Source organism: Vulpes vulpes, chromosome 15 (assembly GCF_048418805.1).
Source record: "Vulpes vulpes isolate BD-2025 chromosome 15, VulVul3, whole genome shotgun sequence".
NCBI classification, from domain to species: Eukaryota; Metazoa; Chordata; class Mammalia; order Carnivora; family Canidae; genus Vulpes; species Vulpes vulpes.
In genome coordinates this window covers 76,041,987-76,069,871 of record NC_132794.1, presented here as the reverse complement: position 1 = coordinate 76,069,871, position 27,885 = coordinate 76,041,987, and the positions used below count along the sequence as shown (strand labels likewise).

Below are 27,885 nucleotides of genomic sequence, written 5' to 3'. Positions count from 1 at the left end.
CTCTAGCTCATACATTACCGCTACCTTTCATTGCCTTTGAGCAATTTTTCAATTTAAAAATTGTAGAAAATTGATAATAATGTGAACTATTCTTGAGCACAAAAGAGCAAATTAGTTGTGTCCAGTAAATTACAAGTAATAATTGCCCAACAGATAGATCAGTTTTTGCATCTATTTGAAAATTTCGTTTCAGTGTTCCTTTACTGCATACAAATGAGTGAGTCTTCAAGTCTACCTCTGAACTGACTTTAACATCTTAGCAGTTTCCTCATTAACTAGTGAGCTAAACATTTGACAAGTGTTAGTTTTATATCCGTATGAGTCATGATTATAACACCCTTTAAAAAATCCTTTAAAAAATTCTTTTAACACCACAGTTAGAATCCAATATCATTTAATTTAGGATTAAAAGAAGAAAAAAGAAACCTTTCAAGCAAATGAGGAATAGAAGGAGCTACTCAACCTGAGGATAACAACTTCATGGTGAAAGCCTGAAAACTTTCCTCCTAAACTTAGTAACAAGCCAAAGACATCTGCTCTCACCACTTCTATTCAATACTGTACTAGGGGTCCTAGTCAGTAAAATGAGGCCAAAAAAAAAAAAAAATACAGGTTGACAGGATGAAAACTGTCTTTACATATATACATATCATAACAAAGCCTAGAAAATCGAAACTGATAAAACAAAAAACCCACACAAAGCTACCAGAACTAAAAAAGGCCAATATACAAAATTCAGTTGTATTTTTACATTCTAGTAATGAACGAACAATGGAAATGAAATATTTTTTTAAATGTCATAATAGGGGACACCTCAGTGGCTCAGCAGTTGATCCCCTGCCTTCAGCTCAGGGCATGATCCTGGAGTCCTGGGATCAAGTCCCACATCAGGATCCCCTCGAGGAGCCTGCTTCTCCCTCTGCCTGTGTGTCTGTCTGTCTGTTTGTCTCTCTCTCTCTCTCTCTCTGTGTCTCTCATGAATAAATAAATAATCTTTTAAAAAAATAAAAATAAAAAATAAGTAAAAAAAAAAAATCTCTATGGAGAAGTTGATTCTAAACTGTGTATGAATACACAATGGACCAGAAGAGTCAAAATAAATCTTTAAGAAGAACACAATTTCACTTCAAAATTATTTTCAAAAAATAGTTTACTATTAAACTACTGTAATTGATATAGTATCAGCAAAGAGAAAAAAATGTCAATAAAACAGAAGACAGAGCTCTAATAGACATACGCATATATAGCCAACTGATTTTTGACAGTATCAAAGTAATTAATGAGAAAAAGAAACTCTTTTCAACAGTGGTGCTGGGAAAACTGGATAAACTTGCAAAAGAATAAAGCTGGACCCTTACATACATAACAACATGTATAAAACTTAATTCAAAATGGATCATGGGACACCTGGGTGGCTCGGTGGTTGAGCATCTGCCTTCAGCTCAGAACATGATCCTGGATTTCCAGGATCAAGTCCCACATCAGGCTCCTACATGGAGCCTGTTTCTCCTCCCTCTGCCTGTGTCTCTGCCTCTGTCTCTCTCATGAATAAATAAATAAAATCTTAAAAAAAAATCATATCTAAAGGTAAGATCTAAAACAATGAAACTCTTAGAAGAAAAGATAGGACAGAAGTTCCATGACATTGGGTTTGGCAGTGATTTCTTGGATATGATACCAAAGGCACAGGTAACAAAAGTAAAAACAAATTGGACCTCATGAAAATTTTTTAATCTTGCACATGAAAAGACACTATCCATAGAGTTAAAAAGACAGCCACAACATAGGAGAAAATAGCTGCAAATCATGTATCTGATAAAGGACTAATATCCAGAAAAATAGAACTCCTAAAACTCAACAATAGCAACAATCCAATTCAAAAATGGGCAAAGGATTTGAATAGACATTTCTCCGAGAAGATATATGAATACCAGTAAGCACATGAAAAGATGCTCAACATCACTGATCACTAGGGAAATGCAAGTCAAAACTACAATGAGATATTACTTTATATCCAGTCAGATCGCTGCTATTAAAACAAACAAAAAATAGAAAACAAGTGCTGCTGATGATGTGGAGAAATTGGAACTGTGCACTGTTGGAGGAATTTAAATGGTACCGTTGCTGTTTAAAACTACATGGCAGTCCCTCAAAAATTAAAAACAAAATTACCATATGATCCAGCAACTTCACCTCTGAATATATACCCAAAAGAATTGAAAGCAGGGTCGCAAAGTGCTATTTGTACTCCCTGCTCACAGGAGCATTTTTCACAAAAGTTAAAACATGGAAGCAACCAAGTATTGGCTTATCCATGCATGAACAATGTGGTATATACCTACACTGGAATATCATTCAGCCTCATAAAGGAAGAATATTGTGTCATATGCTACAACATGGATGAACCTTGAGGACATGATGCTAAATGAAAAGGCCAGTTATGAAAGACAAATACTGCATGATTCCACTCACATGAGATACTTAGAGAAGTGAAAATCATAAAGACAGAAAGTAATTCTGGTAATTGCCAGGGACTGGGGGAAGAAAAATGGAGATTTGTTGTTTACTGCATATAGAGTTTGTTTTACAAGATGAAAAAAGAGTTATGGGGATGGAAGATGATGATAAATGCACAATATTCTTAAACTTCTTAATACCACCGAACTGTATACTTAAAAATGGCTAAGATGATAAATTTGTTATTTTTTACAATGTTTTTAGAAGACATTAAAAAAGAGAAAAAAGAGAGAGAATGGGAGGAAAGAAGTTAGTGAGGTGAGTACAGATGAATTCCTTAAAAAAAAAAAAGACAAATCAGAAAAGTGGTTTGCTCTGATGAGAGGTCACAATGTCAAGGAAGGAGTCTTAGGGAACTTAAAAAGTAATAAAAATGCTTTACATGGATTACATAGGTAAATGTATTTGTCAAAACCCATTAAACTGTATAAGATCTATGCATTTTATTCTAAGATCAAAAATTATACCTCAATTTTTAGTTTTTAAGATCACAAATAGTATTTGAGATTATTTAACTAGCAAAATTTAAAAGTCTGAAAACCCTATTAAAGAGACTGTAAAACAGGATCTCTTATTAAATGGTGATAGTGTTTTATTTCTTTTTTTTTAATTTTTAATTTTTTTTTTGCTTTTTTTTAGTAATTTATTTCCAATCACTCTGTAAATCAATTTTGTATTATCTCTTTAAATTTATTATTCATTACCCTATCACTCAGCAATTCCATTCACAGGTATATGCACCGGAGAATCTCATGCACATGTATAAGAGTCACATACAAGAATGTTTTTTGCAGCAATGTACAAAATAGCAAACACCTAAAAACAAGATACTTATCACTCAATCCCAGAAATAATTGAGCATGATAACTAAGGATATCACTTTTGAATATTCAAGATATCTTTATATTTTGAAAACATCTCAGTTTTGGTATACATACACATATTATCAGCTTGTTCAATGTGTGTATGTACAGAATAAATCCAACATTAAGGCACAGAATTAAGGTATTACAATGATTTTCTACTTTTTAAAGGTAGAATTTATTCATTATTTTATGGGCATAAACAATGGAATTCATTGAAAGGCAGTTTACATAATTTATACAATATTCATATACAAAATATCCTGCAGCTGTAAACATGAAGTAGATATAAGTATATGGAGAGATCTCCAAGTTACAGAAGCACACTGAAAAAGCAGGAAGTCAAACAGTAAGTTTTCATGGATTAAAATAAATTCCATATATATTTATACGCATATTTGCAAAGTCAATTTGAAAGTAAATGAACTGGAAATGGTACTTCCTTCTGAAAATAGGGGTGGGATCTGAAGCGAAGGGAAGACTTACTTTGCACTGTAAATCCTTTTGTACCATCTGGATTATTTCTGACCATATATCTGTTTGAAGAAAAAGGCCCTCAAACAACATTTATGTTTCCGGTAAGCAACCTCTCCCCTGCCTCACAGCAGATATTAAACATTCATAATTCCCCTCAAACTCCACATCTCACCCCTGTTGCCTATTTGCAGAACATCACTAACCACAGTATCTCTAAGTCAACAATTTTGTTTTCTACTCCAGGGAAAAAGGGGAGCTCCCTATATTTCCTAATTTACACCCATATATTTACCTCTGACTACATCCATGGGTAGCTCCTTCCCTCAGAATGAAGAGGCCACTCAAGGAAAATCCTGTGTCCTTATGCAAATCTCCTATGTCTACAGGAAACACTGTTCCCTCTCTTAGTCCTCTCTCCATTTCTTGTTCTTTCTCTTACCACCTCTGTATATTTGCATACTCAAGTACCTCCCCTTTTAAAAAAAATATACCTTTACGTTGCCTTCTATGTAGCATCCTAAACTCATTCTTCCCCTTCGCAGTTCAACTCTCACAAGAGTGGTGACAGTCTCTACTTGAGAGTCTCTTCATCTCCCATTCACTGTTTAATTTATCCCAATCTTGCTTCAGTCTCCACTGCTACTAAAAAAAAAACAAACAAACAAAAAAAAACACTCTTGATGAAATCACTAAAAGATGAAACCCATAGTCATTCTGTGAACCTTATTTTACTTTCTCTCTCTGCAGTATCTGACACTGCTGACTGCTTCCACTCTTTTGAAACTAATCCCTTGACTTCTATGACACATCTCTTTCCTGTCTCTCCACTATGCATTGGAGATTCAAAGACAAATATGACAAAGTCCTTGACTTCAAGAAGCACAGATTCTAAAATGAGAGGACTATATGCAAACAATCACAACACAGTACTATGATAGTGACAGGTACAAAGGGCTATGGTAGGTTTGTACTGGGGAAAGAGAGAGAGCATGCATTTTTAGGAGGAGAAAACCAGAATGGACAAAGGCACATGGATAAATCAACATAGTTTGTACAGAGAATTTAATGGATAATGGTTGAGTACACAAGTTTTGAAACCAAGCAATCTGACTCTACCACTTACCAGCAAAAGGAAGATAAAATAACGGTCTCTATCTCATAGGACTGTAATGAAAATTAAATACTATCTAAAGCACTGAGCATAGGGCCTGGCATACACTGAAAAGTCTCAATAAACTGTTAACTCCTTCATGACAAAAACAATCAACAAACTAGGAATAAAAGGAAACTTCCTCAACCTGATGAAGGACAGTTACAAAACCCCACAGGCAATATCACACCTAACACTGAAAACTGAGAGTTTTCCCTCTAAGAACAGGAACAAGACAAGGATGTCCACTCTCATCTCTTCTATTTAATATTGTGCTGAAGGTTTTAGCCAGGGCTTATGTAAGAAAAGACATAAAAGGCATCCTGATTGGAAAGGAAGAAATAAAACTATCACTATTTGTAGATGATATAATTTTATATAAAAAAATTACCAGTAATAATTAACAACTATCAAAACTACTGGTTGAACTAATCGTTCAGTGAGGTTGCATAATATAAAAATCAATTGTATTTCCATACACTAGTAATGAACAATCCAAAAATGAAAGAAAATAATTTCATCTACAGTAGTATCCAAAAAAATTAAAGGCTTAGGAACAAATTTAGCAAAAGTGGGAGACATACACTAAAAAATATAAAACATCATTGAAAGAAATTAAAGAACACCTAAATGGAAAGACTTCCATGTTCACTGACTGGAGAATATATTATTATAAAATCTCCAACCTGATTTACAGATTCATAATATAGATTCCACACAATCTCCATCAAAATCCCAGCTGGATTGTTTTTGTAGAAATTGACAAGCTGATCCTAAAATTCATATAGAAATGCAAGGGACCCAGAAGAGCCAAAACAATCTTGAATAGGAAGCACAAAGCTGGAGAACTCACACTTCATGATTTCAAAACTTACTGGCATAAAGAGTGATGAATAAACCACTAGAATAGAATTGAAAGTCCAGAAACAAAACCTTACATTTACAGTCAACTATATTCTTCAAGGGTGCCAAGATAATCCAATGGTCTGTGACAACTGGATATCTGAATGCAAAAGCATGAAGCTGAACCTCTACCTCAAACCATATACAAACATTAACTCAATAGAGGGGTGCCTGGGTGGCTCAGCTGATTAAAGCAACTGACTCTTGATTCTGACTCAGGTTATGATATCAGGGTCATGAGATCAAGCCCCATGTCAGATGCTACGATGGGTATGGAGCCTGCTTGGAATTCTCTCTCTCCCCTCTCCCTAACCCCTCTTAAAAAATTAACTCAAAATGGATCACAGACCTAATTTTAAGAACTCATATTTAGAAGAAATAGGAGTAAATCATCATGAACTTGGATCTGGCAATGATTCCTTGGATATAACACCCAAAGCAGGGGCACCTGGGTGGCTCAGTGGTTGAGCATCTGTCTTTGGCTCAGGTCATGATTCTGGAGTCTTGAGATCGAGTCCCATATCAGGCTCCCCGCAGGAACCCTGCTTCTTCCTCTACCTATGTCTCTGCCTGTGTCTCTCATGAATGAATGAATGAATGAATGAATGAATAAATAAATAAATAAATAAATAAAATCTTAAAAAAAAAAAACCCAAAGTACAAACAACAAGAAACAAGATAAAAACATTTATGCTTCAAAAAACAATTATCAAGAAAGTAAAAAGACAATTCAAGAGAATGGGAGAAAATATTTATAAATCATGTATTTCATAAATGACGTGTATCCAGAATATATAAAAACTCTTACAATAAAAGGATAAATATAAGATTTTAAAAATTTTTTACTTATTTAGTTGAGAAAGAGAGAGAGAGAGAGATCACGAGTAGAGGGGAAAGGAAGAAGCAGGCTCCCTGGTGATCCAGAAGCCCAACATGGGGCTTGTTCCCAGGACCTTGGGATCATGACCTGAGCCAAAGGCAGACAATTAACCAACTGAGCCACGTAGGCACCCCAATAATCTAATTTTTAAATGTGCAAAGGATTTGAATAGACATTTCTCCAAAAAAGATATATAAATGGCCAATAAGCACATGAAAAGATATTCAGCATCATTACTTATTAGGGATACAGAAATCAAAACCATAATGAGATACAACTTCCTATCCACTAGAATTGCTAGAACTTAAAAAAAAAAAAAGAAAAAAAAAAGATAGTAACAAATGTAGGTGAGGACATGGAGACCTAGAACCCCGACACATTGCTGGTGGGAATATAAAATGATACAGTCTCTCTGGAAAACCATTTGGCAGTTCCTCAAATTGTTAAACATGGAGTTACCAAATGACCCAGCAAATTACACTTTTATTTTTACATCCAAAAGACATGAAACCATATGCACATAAAAGCTTATATGCAAAAGTTCATAGCAAAAAGCTGAGAATAGCCAAAATGCAGGGGGTGGGTGGGGCGGGTGTCAAATGCAGAAATCACCCAAGTGTCCACCAACTGATGAATGGATAAGTAAAATATGGTATATACATATTGAAGGGTCTGGCTCTTGACCAAAAACTTAAAAACTCTATGTTTAATTTTCCAGCCTCACTATAAGCAATTACCTGGCAAGCCTCACATGGGAAAGCTGCCCTACCCACATCAGACTGGGTACACAGCCAGCACACTGCACTGCAGTCTCTGAAGAGAGCTATAGTCAGGAACTCAGGCTGCCCTGGCTGACTTTTCTCAAGCATAACTATATTCCTAGCCCAGGCTCTAGACTTCATTCAGAAGTCTGCTTACCTGGGGCCTTCAGCTGAGGCCTTTGCTCATACCCCTCTGCTGAGGCCTTCTCATAGGTGAGGAGACACTGAAGACACTTTTTCTCTACTCTGTCTCCATGCTTTTCCTTCCCAAGCCCTTCCGGCTCACTCCTGAACCAGCCCTGGGTCCATAAAACTGCAAGAACCTCTTGTCTGGTGCTCCCTCAGCAGTGAGACAATCCATCTCCACCTCTGTACTAATCCATCTGAGTGGGAGGCCTGCGTTCTGAGGTTTAGCCTCTTGCTTACATTATCTCAGTAAGTGAATAAAGGGCCTACTGTTACTTTCATTTTGGATCACTGTTTTTAATCAGTTACCCTGACACCTGGAAGTTCAGGTCGCCCTATTGCCCAGTCACCTGACCTGACACTTAAAATGGAATATTATGTTGCCACAAAAAGCAATGAAGTACTACTGATTTATGCAAAAATATGGATGGCCCTTTGGACATCAGCTGAGTGTTTGCCTTTGGCTCAGGCCATGATCCCGGGGTCCTAGGATCAAGTCCTGCATCAGAGTCCCCAGAGGGAGCCTGTTTCTCCCTCTGCCTATGTCTCTGCCTCTCTCTGTGTCTCTCATGAATAGATAGATAAAATATTAAAGAAATATATGGATGAACCTTGAAAACTTTCTGCTAAGTAGAAAAAAATAAGTCACAAAAGATGTCACATTGTACAATTTCATTTATATGAAATGCCCAGAATAGGAAGATCTAGAGACAGAAAGCAGACTAGTACCTGATGGGGACTGAGTGGCGGAAGGAATGATTGGCAACTGCTAGCAAGTACCAAGGTCTCTTTGGAGTGATGAAAACATTATTTTTTATTATTATTATTATTTTTTAAAGTAGGCTCCACACCTAGTCCAGAGCCTAACATAGATCTAACACAGAGCCTAACATGACCCTGATGTCAAGACCAAAGCTGAGACGAAGAGCTAGATGCCAACCAACTGAGCCACCCAGAACTCCTGCAGTGACGAAAATATTTTAAAGTTAGATTGTGGTGACAGCTGTATAACTCCATAATGACGTTAAAAAACAAACAAACAAACAAAAAAAACAAAAAAACACTGAATTGTACACTTTAAATACATGAGTGAATTTTAAGGTATATAAATTATTTCTCAATAAAGCTATTTTTTTTAAATGTTAGATCATAACATTCCTAGAGCACTAGTGAGATGGAGAAGTAGGTAAAGATGTTAAATTGCTTTTTAAAGCAGTTTATAAGACATCATTTAAGCAATGTAAAGGTGCTAAAGGAATCTGAGTCGCAGACTGACATGATGACATTCATCTTAGAAGAAATAATCTCATGACTGTGACAAGAATGGTTTAGAGAACAGCTGGATTCTAGGTAGAAAGATCAGATGACAGACTGGTTGCTTAAAAAATTAAAAGATGAAGAGAACTGGAATCCAGACATGTCAAAAAAGAGAAAGGGCTATGGAGCCTATCTTCAGAGTAAAATGTTATAATGGAAACTTTCTATAGAAACCAACTATTAACATACTACAGAATATGTTATTTTATATGCCCCCCATACAGATGGAACCACCGAAAATAATCAAGTCCAGGAGAAAAGAGTGGTAGAAACTCCTAATAACTGACTTATTAAAATAGTTACCTTTTGTTGAAATCTATGACTTAACAAATTAAGGATTTGTCTTCAGGAATATCAGATTATAATGTCGATATTATTCTCAAACATGTGTCAGAATAACAGTGTGAACTCTATCTTTGAGTACAAAAGAAAAGGTCCTTTGGAATTACAATGCAAAAATTCACTCAAGACACTACTGTAATTCCTAAAACCAGCTTCATTTCCTTCAATCAAATGTCCTACAAATTAAAAGCATATATATGTAACTTTATAATAAATATTTACCTATTAAACTCTCAAGAGGAAAATACAGTTGGCACCGCCTTAAATTTTTTAAAAAAACATATTTATAATTCCTCACTACAAAATATATCTTATAAGGCAAACACATTCAAAAAATATCTCACCTCAGGTTTTTAGATGAATTCCACAAAGAAATGTCTACAGCATAAGCTCCAGTTCAGGCAGATACCTGGATTGAAAAAAAAGAAGAAAAAGAAAACACATGGTCAATATAACTAAATCTGAGTAGGGAACTTAATTTTTTCAGTAGAACCCTAACTTGATCATTTACTCACTAAGCTTTTGTATCAAATTGTGTTTTACAAATCTGTAGAATGTCAAGAATCTTAATTCCCCCAGACTTTCCATAGCCTTTAATTAAACTTAATAAAACATATACTATACTAATGGGGGTGGGAAAAGCGGGAGGACCAATCTAAGGAAGATACTTTTCTTTCACTTGTTCAAGTCTTCAGAAGAAAAGGCATTTTCTAAAAGTCTGTACTCCCTATAATAATGTTACCATCATGACTTCCCATCCTCACAAAAAAACAGAATTCAAAAATCTGGAAATATAAAAGTAAAACAATGGGCAGCCCGGGTGGCTCAGCGGTTTACCACCTGCCTTCGGCCCAGGGTGTAATCCCGGGGTCCCGGGTTCGAGTCCCACATCGGGCTCCCTGCATGGAGCCTGCTTCTCTCTCTGCCTGTGTCTCTGCCTCTCTCTGTGTGTGTCTCTCATGAATAGATAAATGAAATCTTTAAAAAAAATAAAAATAAAAAATAAAACAACAGCAAGCACATGTTTATAAAGATTAAGTAAAAGGAAAGGTTAAATAAAACTGGCTAAAAACTATGAAAATGTTTATGTACACTGGCAAAGAAAATCTAAAATGAGGTATCATCTTCCATCAGTGAAATTAGAGTTGTTTTTTAAAATAAGATGTTACTCATTTGTGCTGTTCCAGTTCTCCTACTTCCCAGACTCACAGTAGGATCACACCTCGCTACCCTTTTTCAACTTCGGTGTGGCTGTATGACTTGCTTTAGTCACTAAGATGTACATAAACATTATATGAAACATTAGTAGGGATAAGCTTTAGGAACCAGACTTTCCTACTACAATCATTACAGAAACAAGTAACCAAAGCAGCTTTGATCAGGCTGGTTGACTAAACTCCCAAGAGAGACTACCCCCTGCTGATATGTGTTAGATATGTAACGTGAGCTTTGTTGTAAAAAATAAAATCTGTTGTATCAAACTATGAGATTTGGGGGATTCTTTGTTACTATAGCATATTCTAAATTACCGGTACAAATGACAATGTAATAGATACTACAATAATATAATAATGAATATAAGGGGCATTAATTGCACGCTGCTCATGGTAGTGTAAATTGGTAAAATCTTTCTGGAAAGTAATACACAGAGGTTTAAAAAGTTCAAACCCTCTGACCTAGTAACTTCTCTTCCAGAAATCTGTCCTAAATAATAAAAATCCAAAGACTTAGATCATAGCTCATTTATGATCGCACAGAAATGGAAATAAACTAAATGTCCACCAAATGATTAGTTAATGAATCAGACTAAGAAATAATTATAATTAAATATAAAAATGCTTAATAACTTATAGGGGAAACTGTATGAAGGGCACACATGGAATTCTATGTCCATCTGCTCAATTTTCTGTATATGTATAATCTATAATGACAGAAAGCAGATCAGCTTTTCCAGGAGCTGAAGGTTATGTCAAAGAATTAACTGCAAAGGAGCTTAAGAGAAACTTTATGTTTAATAATATTTGGTTGAGAACCAGAGCTTGATCCTAGAATGAGTATGAGGTTTTATTAATTTATTCTTTCAGTATTTATTGTGTGACTTCATGTATCACAATCAGCACTCTACATAGCAGAAGCATGCTTCCGCACTGGGTCTATTTCCCCATGATTCAGCTAGACCTGCTTTTCAAGTGATCACTGTAGCCAGTGAATGTAAAAGCACCGACCATCTACAAACCACACCTTTTAAAAATAATCCTTACATTGGCAAATAACAGGTAGGTCATGATTATTTTTAAGAACCATTTGCATTAATGATTATTTGTTGACCTAATCTTTCTGAAAATAAATTTAAAATTTCTATAACTAATACTGAACATGTATTAGGTGTTTTGAATTCATGTATTTTGAATTATATGAATGTGTTTATAAGGCTTATATGTATTAGTAATCGTTAAAAATTTTATGAGTGTTGAGCATTTACTTAATTAAAGGTTTAAAGGTTTTTACAACTATAAAAATGGCTGAAGTGTCTAAAACTTCAACTAAGAAACTACAGGAAATTTTAAGGGAAACATAGAAAGAAAGAAACATGACAATGAAGACAAGCATTAAACAAAAAGAACAGCAAAAAATATTGGGTTAATCAAATAGAAATAGCCAAGGCATATAACTAACAAGTTATAATCAATGAGAAAGGATATAACACAGAAAATATTTGTTTCAGCAATAAATGTGGAAATTCAAAATAATGGGGACAGGAGTTAATAAACAAAAACTAGGGATCCCTGGATAGCTTAGTCAGTTAAGCATCCAACTCTGGATTTTGGCTCACGTCATGATCTCAGGATTGTGAGATCAAGCCCTGCATCATGGAGTGTGGAATTTGCTTAAGATTCTCTCTCTTTCTCCCTAAAAAATAATAATAATAATAATAAATAAAAATTTTAAACTGCACTAACTTCTCATGATATAAAGATCTAAGATATCTACTCTATTGCAGGCAATAATACATCAGAAGCAAAACACTGCTAAGAACATACAGGAGAGGGGCAGCCCAGGTGGCTCAGGGCTTTAGTGCCGCCTTCAGCCCAGGGCCTGATCAGGGCCTGATCCTGGAGTCCTGGGATCGAGTCCCACATTGGGCTTCTTGCATGGAGTCTGCTTCTCCCTCTGCCTGTGTCTCTGCCTGTCTCTCATGAATAAAAAAAATATATATATCTTAAAAAGAAAATACAGGAGAGTCTAATCCAGAAATTATTTTCGAGCAATGGACACAGAGAATAAATCATTATATTTAGTTACAATTGTATATCATATCGCTTTCCCAGGTCTGAGGTTTGAATACTAAACGGCTCATAGTTTAAAATAAGATACAAATAAATTATTTATTCCAATAAATTAAGAGTACTAGAGCAATTTGTATTTATCAGAGAATAGCTAGTAAACATGAGTAAAATAATCTTAGACATTAAGGACATAATATAGGAAATATTTGTGTTAATCAGAATAGAGACAATAAAGATGAGTAAAGTATCTTAGATATAAGGTAGTTTTCAAGGCACTTAGAAATGACATAATCTATAACACAAGATTATGAAGACTGCAAGAAAAAGAATGGAGACTTTTTAACACACATTAGCTTCCTGACCCTTAGAAAATACAACCTGTAAGCAGTCCATAAAAATAAAAATAGACGGAAAACACTATCACCAAGCAGGTCTTGATTTCTGAATTCTAGAAACCTTAGGTAATAACTGCTTCAATGAACTAAATTAAGGGTCAACCCACACCCTGAAGGCCAAATCCAGACCATGCCTCTTTTTGTCTGGCCCTGGAGTTAAGAATGATTCTTACATTTCCAAAAAGTTGTGAAAAAAAAAAAAAATATGCAAGAGAGACACTAGTTACGAAACTTAAAATATTTACTATCTCGCCCTTTACAGTAAAAGTTTGCTGCTCTCTGAACTAAACGATTAAAAATGGGTGAAACAGCTGAGCGGTGGCTCTAACCCAGAGACTGCAAGTATGCCATGCTGTCGTAGTATATTAGAACTGGAAGGAAGCTCTAAGACCATCTTTCCTCCCTATCATGCTACAAAGGAGGTAACTTAATGCCCAAAAAATGCCAATCTTCCAGGTCTACTGTCTCCTGAATCCAATGTGCTTGACATCCTGTCACAACACTGGCCTCCTTTTCTGTTAGCAGGGTAATATGAGGATAAGAGAAGTACAGTACGGGGATCCCTGGGTGATGCAGCGGGTTAGCACCTCCTTTGGCCCAGGGTGCGATCCTGGAGACCCAGGATCGAATCCCACATCAGGCTCCCGGTGCATGGAGCCTGCTTCTCCCTCTGCCTATGTCTCTGCCTGCCTCTCTCTCTCTCTCTCTCTCTCTCTCTCTCTGTGTGTGTGTGTGTGTGTGTGACTATCATAAATAAATTTTAAAAATTTAAAAAATTAAAAAAAAAGAGAGGTACAGTATGCTAAGTGCACTCTCCTACAACTCTCCACTGAGCCCTTTACTCCCTGAGAACAGTCAACTGACCAAAGTGAGGTACTGATAATTTTCATATTTGACCAGCTCAGCATCAAGGGTCACTTCCTATTTTCTCAGCTTCCTCTCCTTCTACTCTACTCATGTAAGCAAAACAAGCAAATGAATCTATTTAACATTCCTGAAAAGTACCTTGTTTTTTTTGGTCCTGAAGACCTGCCTGGGTTTACGGGGTCTCTCTCCTGTGGATAGCTCCTCCCTTCTCCACCAATCCAAATTCTTACCACCCTTCAAGCCTAATTCAACAAACATGACACCTTCAAAAGCTCACAAATCCAAAAGGAAACACGGTTCAGATACATACAAAAAAAAGTAAAAGATAAATATCCCAAAAGTTGTAACTAGAAATTCCTGGTAAAATGTAACCTCTGAGGGAAACATTTAGGTTAAGCCTTTGGGAAAGCCTCTGAATAAGATGTTAAAGGGCATAAAAAAAGTTTTTGAGATTGGCTGCACAGCACTGTGATTGCACAAAACCCCAATGAACTGTGCATTTTAGAATGTCTAATATGGTAAATTCTATGTTACATATATTTTACCACAATTAAAAAAAAAAAAAGACATTTAGGCCACAGCACAAGATCATAATGCTGCAGGGAGCAAGCACTTGCCTATAATAAATTTGATATAAATTTAAATTGTAAAAGCTAAACACCTATTGTACAACAATGTTTTTACATTTGCAAGTACCTTAAAATTAGACAATGTGGGGAATTGTGAATATAAGAGAGTTGCCTAGGAGATCAAATTCTATAAAATAAAACAGAGTCTACATCTAGAAACCACTAACTTCTGGCAGCTAGATAAGTAAATGTCCACAAGATTCCAAACTTAAAAAAAAAAAAAGAAAATGTTAAAGGACAGGAGAGGAAAAGGTGTTGTTAAAGGAAGTAGAAATTGAATGAAAAAAGGTATCAAAGGGGCAATGTGTGATAGCAAAGATTCTCACTGCCTTTTTGTTTCCCTAGATTTACCTCTAGCCAAGTTAACAGCAAAGAATGTCCAGTTGCTAAGGGAGCTGGGCCACCCATGATAAGGAATGGGTTACCAAAAACCATAGATGGAAATATGCTGGTTAAGGTAATCAGTACTCAAAGTAGACAGTCCATGCCTTGCTTAAGGTTTCAGATAACTTTTGTGAACAAAACTCTGAGAAACCAAATATAAATTCTGTGCATTTAAGACTGAATCTGTTATTTCCATAAATTAACCATACCAAAAGGGCTGAAAGTTTTTACTTTTTTATTATTCTGGTTTCCTTTTTACTGAGTAACTTTATTCTATAAATAGCAACCTCTGCTATTCTCTTCACTCCACACCCAGTGCCTGGTAGATACTCTCCAAATGCTTGTTGAAGTAATACTGGGATATAAGATACATTTTCCTTAAAATACTCCTTTCTGGGACGCCTGGGTGGCTCAGCAGTTGAGCCTCTGACTTCGGCTCAGGGCGTGATCCTGGGGTCCCGGGATCCAGTCCCACATAGGTTCCCTGCATGGAGCCTGCTTCTCCTTCTGTCTGTGTCTCTGACTCTCTCTGTCTCTCATGAATAAATAAATAAAATATTTTTTAAAAAATCCTCCTTTCTAATTGTACAGAGTAATAGAAAGTAGAGAGAAAATAAATACCATTAATTGAAAATGTAAAAATGAAGCCATCCAAAAACTTAAACCATATTTCAAAACCGTCTCTGAAGCAAACTACTCACAAGTAAGTCAAACCTTTATTGCCCCCTTTGTTGTAACACTACACACACACACACACACACACACCCATCAAGACAGTCATTTTTACTAAATATAGCTTAAGGATGAAAATCACATAATTTGATACCCAGAAAAAAATGCCAGTTTTCTTTCATCTTTGTATTCCACCCGATTCCTGGCACACAGTGGAAGCTTTCAAATCATTCACTGAGTTGAACAGAGAGAAAATATTTTCTCTGCTGTCCATGTGACTTCATTATATTTCAAAGGTGTGAGTCATCAACTCTGGCAATAAAAGCAGATCTTACACCACTATAAATGCTTGACATATTTCAAGAGCTCTCAGAAATTAGAAGAGAGACCCATACATGTGTTCCCTAAATTACACAAGTATAAGAAGATACATTCATTTCACTGTTGTCAATTTGCTATATTTAGACGGCTCTGAATTGAATTATTCAAGCATATACAAATACAACCTTGAAGGGGTCCCCATACTTGTCCCTGACAGTCTGGAAACAAAAGCTGCTATTGAGATAAAAGATGACAGGCAACAGGAATCTGACAGGCCAGTAATTTACTGCATTTTCTGCACATCTGAATTTGTAGGCCTCCATAGCCATTAAGCAAAATTAGTTTCATGATGCCAGCCAAAAAGCCTCATAGGCAACAGTTTTATATCATTAAAAGAACTACCATGCGCAATCTGTTTGAATTTGTGTTTTCTCATTAGAAGCCTCTCAGCGAATAGAGAGGTTCTAATTGTACTCTTGCTCTATCCATGTTTAGTACAGCCCTGAACTATAACAAATTTCTAGTTCTCCCTTCTGACCCAATGCTTAAAATATTTTAGACATAGTTGAAGAAACTACACAGTCTAGCAGTTCTCTACCAAAAATGGGGCAATTTCAAGGATACAAATGTGATTTTAATATATATTTATTCAGCTTAAAAGCAAGGGCCAGAGAAAAACATCATCTTCTTCCATCTCTCCTACTTGTTCATCTCTGACTCCACTATGCTATCTCAGGCTCCAAATGCCTTTGCAAATGCTGTTTTCCCCTCAGCGTGGTTACAACCTCCTCCTCAAGTGACTGTGGTGAATTTCTGCTCACTAGCTGGTTATCCAAAATAGGTTCGTGCAATCCTTTCCCTATGTACCTTCTACATACTTTCAACAAGTACTTCTCAAACTGGGTTAACTCTATTATAAAGAACTGAACAACTCCTGGCAGAGCTAATATTCAGCTAGTACACACTAAACAGCCTTAAGGGATGAAATACTAAAATACTTCTGAAATGTAATCTAGCAAGCAGTCACTGCCCCGAACTCCGTGGCCCAGTCTTACCACCGCCACCACCACCATTCATCAACAAAAGCATCAAAGCCTGATACAGTATAAAAGATGGATAGGTCCTTCAAGACCCTGAATCCAGTGCTATGGCCATCTTGATTGATTGGTGCCTATGTTGTAGTTAAGTGCTAAATACGCTTAATATCACCCCTACCTCTTTATGCCCAAACCTAGAATACTAACATATAATAGATCTATAATATACTATTAATTCTTTGTCAAAATAATGAATACCAATCCTATTCAATGACCCAAGGCCAGTGGGCATACCATCAAACATATACAGACAATAATCAGATTGGCAAAAAAATCTAGGTCCTTAAGTACAAGATAGGAAAAGTGAACAAGTCCACCTATGGCCTACTTCTATTTTCTTGCCTTTAGCATAAGATAAAGGTGTGATTTGATAATGTGGGTGAAAATCTCCAATGTGATTATTTATACAGCATCTGATTCAAGTATTGTGTCTTAGATATCACTATGGAAGAACACAAATGATTAATGCAAGCAGAGGAAAAGGTAAGAATAAAAAGAGTTAATTATGAATCACATGTCTAATCACAGGTTTTGCTTGGGGCTTCAGATACTTCTAATTATTTTCACATGGTAGTTTAATTATAAATAGAAAACCAGAGAGAATTCTCTAATCAAAGGAATTTACTGAGTATGTAATATCCAATTTTAAATCATTTTTATAATTTAATAATTATTTAATAGTGCATGATCATTATTTTGAAAGTCATCAGTAAAAACACATCACATCAAAATCAAGTTACACTGAGCACTACGACGTAGTGACAGAATTTTTTAAAAATCCAGAAGGACAGGGCACCTGAGTGGCTCAGGTGGTTAGGCATCTGACTTTGGCTCAGGTTATGATCTCAGGGTCCTGGGATAGAGTCCCATGTCGGGCTCCATTCTTAGCGGTCAGTTGGCTTGTCCCTCTCCCTTGGCTCCTCCCCCTGCTCATGTTCTGTCTCTCTTTCAAATAAATAAATAAAATCTTAAAAAAAAAATCCAGAAGGATAAGATATGTAGCTGAAAAGAAGGATGAATATGCAGCTTCAGTAAGAATTTTGAACTTATAAATGGTGATATACTAATCATTTTAGGCTATTCACTTTCTGGTAGAAAAATCATCTTTCAATCATGCTTGCTATAGAGAGTTTCAGAAAGCTATCCAATCAAAATATTAAAACTAACCACAAAGGGAAAAAAATAACAGCAACCTCTTTGAAAAAAAAGAAGCTTATCTAATTTCAACACTGTCCCATTAATCAATTTTTAGTAAATTAATGCTATACTACACACTATGCTAACAAAAAATTCTAGAAGGTGACAAAATCTCAAACAAGAAGAATCGTGTTTCTTCAGAATAAATCAAGGAAGACCAGCCTGATATTTTTTTGTAGTTACTAAATTAGAAACAAGATGGGACGCCCAGGTGGCTCAGTGGTTGAATGCCTTCCTTAATCCCAGGGTGTGATCCTGGAGTCCCAGGATCAAGTCCCACATCGGGCTCCCTGCGTGGAGCCTGCTTCTCCCTCTGCCCATGTCTTTGCCTCTCTCTTTGTGTCTCTCATGAATAAATAAATAAAATCCTTTAAAAAGCAAAAATAATTTAAAAATAAATAAATTAAAAACGAGAAAAATAAACACCGTTAACATATTTCAACAAAAGCTTTGAAAGTGTCACTATTCCTAATTTAAAACAATGATGTAAATTACCTTGGCTATTAGCACTCCTATGAGTTTAAACAGAAAATGTTCACAGGCAGGTAATAGTAACAGTTGCTACCATTTATTAATGGTAGCATTAATATACCTACATATTATATAGGTATATATATTAATAATATATTAATAACACCTATATATTATATATTATATAATATATATTATATATAATATATAATTAATATATAATAATTAATATATAATATATATTAATACCTATATATTATATATTATATATAATAATACCTATATATTATATATGTAATATATAATACCTATATATTAATAATACCTATATATTATACCAGACAGAATGCAAGCTTTTTTACCGAGATGGTAAACTTACTTTCACAGCCACCTTGCTCATAGTGAATTCATGCTAGAAATGAGTGGAAGAGTAAACATTCAAACTACTATTCCACACCCTCTGTGCTGGCTGCTATACCCCACTGCCTGAACAGATGGTCTCATTGGATTAGAGCAAGCCAATTTAGTAATGAAGCTCCACAGTATATTAGCTGTTCTAAACGGATGAAGTTAAGACTATGGTTCACTATTCACTATCCCAATGGACGTGACCATCCAAATACCTAAGGGAAACAATATAACTAACTGTATTTCTGACCCTGATTTGAAATATCAAGGATATTGCCATTACCATAAGGGCTGTCACAAAACTCTATCTTAATTAAACATACTTTTATATAAACAGTTTTTGAAAATTACTGAATATTTAGGTGCAGAAACAGTCAAATACAGAGGAGGGGGGAATCAAATAAGAGAATCTAAGTAATTTTAAGAAGTCTAAATGGGATATAAGTATTCATGACAAAGAACCAAAGATGAGACCCAAAATCCACTTATTATAAACAAAGGAAAAAATATGAAATTCAATCAGGACAGGATGATAGGATAACAGGAGAGATGGGGATGACATATAAGATAATAAAAATAAGAGTTCTACTAAAAGTGCTGAAAAACAACCTTTCCCCATGTTTTGTGAGCACCTATCACAAAGAAAATTTACTGCTGATTTTAAAAAGGCAGTCATCTCGAATATCTCTCTTCTCAAAAATGATTGACCATAAGTAAACTGATACATAAAAAATTACTACACAAACTAGTAAGTCACACAAACAAATGTCTGATGAAAAGTAAAGGTCTGGCTAAATGAGGAGTAAAAGTGAAAATGGGGAAGAAAAAAAAACTAAGGGGGGAAAAAATTGACCTTTCTCCAAGCTCCTTCTCAAGTAAATAGTACCTCCCACTTCAGAACACAAGTTCCCTGGGAGGAATCTCTTCCTTATATTGTGCTCCCCAAAATAACTCCTCTCTCCTAAAAGAAGGCTTCACACCCAAATGACATCTTCCCTTATCCTGAATACCCTCTCTTTCTAGAAATACTTTTTTTTTTTTTAAAGATTTTATTTATTTATTTATGAGAGACACGGAGACAGAGAGGCAGAGACACAGGCAGAGGGAGAAGCAGGCTCCATGCAGGGAGCCCGACGTGGGACTCCATCCCGGGTCTCCAGGATCAGGCCCTGAGCTGAAGGCGGCAACCGCTGAGCCACCCGGGCTGCCCTAGAAATACTTTTAATCCATCCACATCACAGAGGATAACTTGAGGGTCAATATTTCTGTTTCTTCTGGTTTTCTGAGTTGAATATTAATCTTTAATTAGCATACTGAAAAATGTTGAGGTTTTTTTTTTTGATACAGGAACACTGATGCAATAAGGATACTGTATACCACAGACACAATTTTAATTTTGAAAACACAGGCATCTTTCATAAAGAGAGACATCTGAAGAGAGTGTTTTCCAAAGATGTTGCTATGTGTGTTATTTTCTACCTTTTATTTTATAGAAGTTGCATTTTTAACAAAAACTGTATTATTTACAACTCTTTAACCTCGAGATCACCTCCCACATCTACTATATCACTTGCCAATTCAAACATCATCTTACAACCCAAGTCGTTTACTTGACCTAGTAAAACCTGCTGAGCTTGCACACATCAGGTGTGTGCATGGTGTATTTCCTCTAACACAACAATGCTATGATTAGACAATTTGAGACCAAGGGTCACCTCTTCTCCCCATTGTACCAAAGAACTAGCCTATAATTTGAATATGCTACTATTGTACACATGAATTTAAAAAGAAAAATTTGCCTGCCTGTCACATTTCCTAAACTATAAGCTCCTAAGGATTATGATATGGTAATACTGTACATAATCTCATAAAAATGAGGCGAATAATCTGTAGATCCTATTTCACTTGTGAAAAGCTCAGCCATATAACAGTTTTATGAAGTATCTAATTTCTTCAGCAAACTATTAAAAGCTAATCTCCCTTTCTTTGACATATGAACAAGTGTAAGTCATAAACTAAAGGCTAAATGAAATGACCCACAGAAATTCTAGCTTCTGAAATCAATCAAGAGTCTTAGAGAACAGAGCTGCACGTCTACAAACAAAAACCACGTGTGGAAGGTAGGAACTGTGGGGAGTGGATTCCTGGGAGAAAAGAGCCAGGGCTGCACAGGGGAGGGAGTGCGGAGAGAGAACGAGAATGAGAAAGAGTTGGGGGAAAAAGAATGAAAACACACAGGAGACTGCACAAGAAAACTGGTCCTCAAAACCCTGAATGGGAAAAACGAGAAGGTTTCAATACTGCCAGTTTTTTACAAACGACGGAGTGCACAGTCCTAAGCTTTGAAGGTCAGCATCATAACGAGGGTGGTGCACGGCAGCGCCCCAGTGGGGAAGATGGGTGGGCCCCGGAACCAGGCACACAGCCCGGGGATCCCCTGGGTCGCACGGGAAGAAGTGGTTCCCCAGGTTGGAATGCATGTGGTAGGGTGATAGGGCCCCTCCCTAGGCAAAGGACTCCACTGGCACAATCGAGCCGCCTCATCCACCTGTTTTGGAACAAAGATGCCAGCTCAGGGCAGCAAACCCGGTGCCAGCCGTATTTCGTTATTTATCACAAAGGCTACACAGTGGTGTGAGTGTATCCTGGGACAAGCTGACAGTGCAGCAGGGCCCCCCCCCCCACCATGGGATTTCTGAAATGTGGGGCTTTTGAACCACAGCCAAACCTGAGATTAAACCCAGGAGCACTGCACACCTGGCAGGCCAACAGCTCAGGCAAGGACAGGGTGAAGCCGGGATCCGCCAGAAAGCGAGGACACAGGAGGGCTGATCATCTGAGTGTCTGTGAGGGCTTCCTGAAGAGTGCTGGGCCCCACTTTCCCAATCCAGGTAAGAGAAAGTGGGCAAAAGTCCTTTTCAGCCCTCCCACCAGTACGGATCCACCTCAGTGAGCTAAACTGCCACCAAGTGGAGACTGGACCCACTATACCACGCCCCGCCGCCTTGAGTCCCGCAGGTGCATCTCTACTAGAGCACGTCCACCTAGACTCAGAGCAGCAGACCCCTCCACCCCCAGAAGACCAGAACATACCTGTCGCCAACACCAAGTCTACGGATCATAGTGTGCTGCAAAGCTTGAGCTCTAGGGTAAAGAGGATCTAGCCTGCTTTAGGTTTGTTGGTTGGTTGGTATTTTTGGATACAGAAAGAGCAATTTTTAATTTTTCTTTTAATTTTTAATATTTCTTTTTTTCTATCAAGTTTAATAAGCAGACCAAAACATATCTTCCTTAATTTAAAAAAAATTTAAGATTTTATTTATTTATTCATGAGAGATGCAGAAAGAGAGAGAAGCAGAGACCTAGGCAGAGAGAGAAGCAGGCTCCACACAGGGGGCCGGATGTGGAACTCGATCCCAGGACTCCAGGATCACTGCCTTCCAAAGGCAGACACCCAACCGCTGAGCCACCCAGGCTTCCCAATTTTTTTTAATTTTTTAAATTTTATTTTGTTTTTACCCCCCAAAATGATAAGATGGAGGAATTCACCCCAAAAGAAAGACCAGAAATAACATAGGTTTAATCAACACAGATATAACATGTCTGAACTACACTTTAAAACAATTATAAGGATACTAGCAGCACTTGAAAAAAGCATAGAAGACTGGAGAAATCCTTAGTGCAGAGATAAAAGAGCTAGAAGCTAGTCAAGCCAAAATTTAAAATGCTATAACTGAGATGCAAAGCAAAACAGATGCCATAACAACAAGAATGGACAAATCAGAGGAATGAATCAGTAATATGCAAGATAAAATTATTGGAAATAATGAAGCTGCAAAGAAGAGATAAGTAAACAAAAGGAATGGATGGCGAAGGAAAACTTAGTTTTTAACCAACCCTACAAGAAATATTAAGGGGGACTCTGAGTGGGGGAAAAAAAAGACCAAAAGCAATAAAGATTAGGAAGGAACAGAAAACATCACCAGAAGCACCAACTTTACAGGTAACACAATGGCACTAAATTCATTACTTTTCAATAATTACTCTGAACATAAATGGGCTAACTGCTCCAATCCAAAGCCATAGGGTATCAGAATGGATTTTTTTTTTAAGTCTTCTATATTCTGTGTACAGGAGACTCATTTTAGACCTAAAGACATCTGCAGGTTTCAAGTGAGGGGATGGAGAACCAATCTATCATGTTAATGGATGCCAAAAGAAAGCTGGAGTAGCCATATTTATATCAGAAACTAGATTTTAAACTAAAGACTGTGGGGTACACCTGAGTGGCTCAGTCAGTTAAGCATCGGCCTTTGGCTCAGGTCATCTCAGGGTCCTAGGATCAAGCCCTGCATTGAGCCCCCTGGTTGGCAGGGAATCTGCTTCTCCCTCTGCCTTTCCCCCTGCTCATGTTCTTTCTCTCTTGCAAATAAATAAAATCCTTAAAAATAAAAAATAAAAAAAACTTTCTAAATAAACCAAAGACTGTAACAAGAGTGGAGGGGCATTATATCATAATTAAGGAATCCATTCATCAAGAAGATCTAACAATTGTAGGGATGCCTGGGTGGCTCAGCGGTTAAACCTCTGCCTTCGGCTCAGGGAGTGATCCCAGAGTCCCGCATCGGGCTCCCCACAGGGAGCCTGCTTCTCCCTCTGCCTGTGTCTCTGCCTCTCTCTCTGTGCCTCTCATGAATAAATAAACAAAATTTAAAAAAATAAAAAAAGAAGAAGAAGATCTAACAATTGTAAATATTTATGCCCCCAACATGGGAGCACTCAAATATACAAAACGATTAATAGCAGACATAAAGGAACTCGTTGGTACTAATACAATAATAGTAAAGGACTTTAACACCCCACTTACAGCAATGGACAGATTACCTAAGCAGAAAATCAACAAGGAAACACTGGACCCGATGGATTTTACAGAACATTTCATCCTAAAGCAGCAGAATGCACATTCTTCTTCAGTGCACACAACATTCTCCAGAATGGATCACATACTGACTGGGGTCACAAATCAGCCCTCAACTTTACAAAAAAGATTGAGATCATACCATACATATTTTCAGACCACAACACTATACAAGTTGAAAGAAACCATAAGAAAAAATGTGGAAAGATCACAAATATGTGAAGGTTAAAAAACATCCTACTAAAGAATGAGTGGGTTAACCAGGAAATTAAAGATGAAACAGAAAGGTACATGGAAGCAAATGAAAATGGAAAGATGAAAGTCCTACCGCTTCTTGGACTTCTGAGATCAAGTGAAAACATGACACTTCACTTCACTCCACTAAGGTCAAGTGAAAACATGACAGTCCAAAACTTCTGGGATGCAGCAAAAGCAGTCCTAAGCGGGGAGTATACTGCAATACAGGCCTACCTCAAGAAGCAAGAAAAGTCTCAAGTACACAACCTAACCTTACACCTAAAGGAGCTGGAAAATGAACAGCAAATAAAGTCTAAAGCCAGCGGGAGAAGAGAAATATAAAGATGAGAACAGAAATAACAATACAGGGGCACCTGGGTGGCTCAGTGGTTGAGAACCTGCATTCGGTTCAGGTCATGATCCCTGGGTCCCGGGATAGAGTCCCACATCAGGCTCCTGGTGAGAAGCCTGCTTCTCCCTCTGTGTCTCTGCCTCTGTGTGTGTGTGTGTGTGTGTGTGTGTGCGTATCTCTAATGAACAAATAAAAATCTTAAAAAAAAAAAAAATATACATATATATATAACAAAACCAATAGAACAGATCAATGAAAGAACTGGTTCTTTGAAAGAAAATTAAACTGATAAATACCTAGCCAGACTAATCAAAGAGAAAACAGAAAGGACCCAAACAAATATAATCACAGATGAAAGAAAAGAGAGATCACAACCAACACCACAGAAATACAGTCATAAAAGAATATTATGAAAAATTATATGCCACCAGACAATCTGGAAGGAATAAATTCTTCGAAACACACAAACTACTAAAACTGAAACAGGAAGAAACAGACCATTTGAACAGACCATAATGAGTAAAGAAGTAAAACGCTAATCAAAAATCTCCCAACAGTGGCACCTGGGTGGCTCAGCAGTTTAGCATCTGCCTTCCGCCCAGGGCGTGATCCCAGGATCACGAAGCCTGCGGGATCGAGTCCCGCATCGGGTTCCCTGCACGAAGCCTGCTTCTCCCTCTATGTCTCTGCTGCCAGCCACCCCCCCCCCCACCTCTCACAAATAAGTAAATAAATCTTTAAAAAAAAAAAATCTCCCAACAAACAGAAGTCCAGGGCCAGTTGTCCTCCCAAGGAAATTCTACCAGACTTTTAGTTTATTGGTATATTAGAAATGAATTTTTATTTTCTTTAAATTTAATTTGCCAACATATAATACCCAATGCTCATCATGTGCCCTCCTTAATGCCCAGCACCTGATTACCCCATCCCCCCACCCACTTCCCCTCCCACAACCCTTTGTTCCCCAGAGTCAAGAGTCTCTCATGGTTTGTCTTCCTCTCTCATTTTTCCCCAGTTTCCCACCCCCCTCCCCTTACAGTCCCTTTCACTATTTCTTATATTCCACATGAGTGAAACCATATGATAATTGTCTTTCTCTGATTGACTTGTTTCACTTAGCATAATACCCTCCAGTTCCAACCATGTTAATGTATATAGTGGGTATTCATCCTTTCTGATGGCTGAGTAATATTCCATTGTGTATACACAGACCGCATCTTCTTTATCCATTCATCTGTCGAAGGACACTGAGGTTCCTTCCACAGTATGGCTATTGTGGACATTGGTGCTATGAACATTGGGGTGCAGGTGTCCCGGCATTTCACTGCATCCATATCTTTGGGGTAAATACCCAGTAGTGCATTTGCTGGGTCACATGGTAGCTCTATTTGCAATCTTGAAGAACCTCCAGTCTTCCAGAGTGGCTGCACCAGTTCACATTCCCACCAACAGTGCAGGAGGGTTCCCCTTTCTCCACATCCTCTCCAACATCTGTTGTTTCCTGTCTTCTTAATTTTCCCCATTCTCACTGGTGTGAGGTGGGATCTCATTGTGCTTTTGGTTTATATTTCCCTAATGATGAGTGATGAGCATTTTCTCATGTGCTTGTTGGCCAAGTCTATGTCTTCTTTGGAGAAATGTCTGTTCATGTCTTCTGCCCACTTCTTGACTGGATTGTTTGGTTTTTGGGTGTAGAGTTTGATCAGTTATTTATAGATCTTGGATCCTGGCCCTTTATCTGATATGTCATTTGCAAATATCTCCTCCCATTCTGTAGGTTGTCTTTTAGTTTTGTTGACTGTTTCCTTTGCTGTGCAGAAGCTTTTTATCTTGATTAAGTCCCAATAGTTCATCTTTGCTTTTGTTTCCCTTGCCTTCCTAGATGGATCTTGTAAGAAGTTGCTGTGGCCAAGTTCAAAAAGGGTGTTGCCTGTGTTCTCCTCTAGGATTTTGATGGATTCTTGTCTCCGTTTAGATCTTTCATCCATTTTGAGTTTATCTTTGTGTCTGGTGTAAGAGAATGGTCTAGTTTCATTCTTTTGCACATGGCTTCCAATTTTCCCAGCACCATTTATTGAAGAGACTGTCTTTTTTTCATTGGATAGTCTTTCCTGCTTTGTCAAAGATGAGTTGACCATAGAGTTGAGGGTCCATTTCTGGATTCTCTATTCTGTTCCATTGATCTATGTGTCTGTTTTTGTGCCAGTACCACACTGTCTTAATGATCCCAACTTTGTAATGTAACTTGAAGTCAGACATTGTGATGCCCCTGGCTTTGGTTTTCCTATTCAACATTCCTCTGGCTGTTTGGGGTCTCTTCTGGTTCCATACAAATCTTAGGATTATTTGTTCCAACTCTGTGAAAAAAGTCCATCATATCTTGATAGGGATTGCACTGAATGTGTAGATTGTTCTGGGTAACACAGACATTTTCACAATATTTATTCTTCCAGTCCAGGAGCATGGAATGTTTTTCCATTTCTTTATGTCTTCCTCAACTTCTTTCATAAGTGTTCTGTAGTTTTTAGAGTACAGATCCTTTACTTCTTTGGTTAGGTTTATTCCTAGGTATCTCATGGTTTTTGGCATAATTGTAAATGGGATAAATTCCTTAATTTCTCTTTTTTTCAGTCTCACTGTTGGCATATAGAAATGCCACTGATTTCTGTACATTGATTCTGTATCCTGCCATGTTGCTGAATTGCTGTATGAGTTCTAGCAATCTTGGGGTGGAGTCTTTTGGGTCTTCCATATATAGTATCATGTCATCTGTGAAGAGTGAGAGTTTGACTTCTTCTTTGCCAATCTGAGTGCCTTTCATTTCTTTTTGTTGTCTGACTGCTGAGACTAGGACTTCTAGTACTATGTTGAACAACAATGGTGAGAGTAGACATTCATCGTGTTCTTGATCTTAGGGGAAAAGCTCTCCAGTTTTTCCCCATTGAGAAGGATATTGACTGTGGGCTTTTTGTAGAGGCTTTTAGGATATTGGGGTATGCTCCCTCTATCCTTACACTTTGAAGAGTTTTAATCAAGAAAGCATGCTGTATTTTGTCAAATGCTTCTTCTGCATCAATTGAGAGGATCATATGCTTCTTTTCTTTGATGAATGTGATCTATCAAGTTGATTAATTTACAAATGTTGAACCACCCTGCATCCCACGAATAAATCCCATTAGGTCCTGGTCCTGGTGAATAACCTTTTAATGTGTTATTGGATCCTATTGGCTAGTATCTTGGTGAGTATTTTGATA

General features: G+C 37.1%; 1 protein-coding gene across 10 annotated transcripts in view; it reads right to left on the bottom strand.

Moving 5' to 3' along the window:
• The window catches only part of PEAK1 (pseudopodium enriched atypical kinase 1), a 294,851-nt gene that overhangs the window by 234,137 nt on the left and 32,829 nt on the right, over window positions 1-27,885 (bottom strand). For 5 of the 10 annotated variants that reach the window (XM_072739138.1, XM_072739143.1, XM_072739148.1 and 2 more), the window contains 2 exons: window positions 9,741-9,805; window positions 4,349-4,496 (listed from right to left, as the gene is read on the bottom strand). The gene's annotated coding sequence lies outside the window, so the exon portion shown is untranslated. Of the gene's footprint in view, window positions 1-4,348; window positions 4,500-9,740; window positions 9,806-27,885 lie in introns of all 10 variants that reach the window. The other 5 variants (XM_072739146.1, XM_072739145.1, XM_072739144.1 and 2 more) reach the window with 2 other exon arrangements.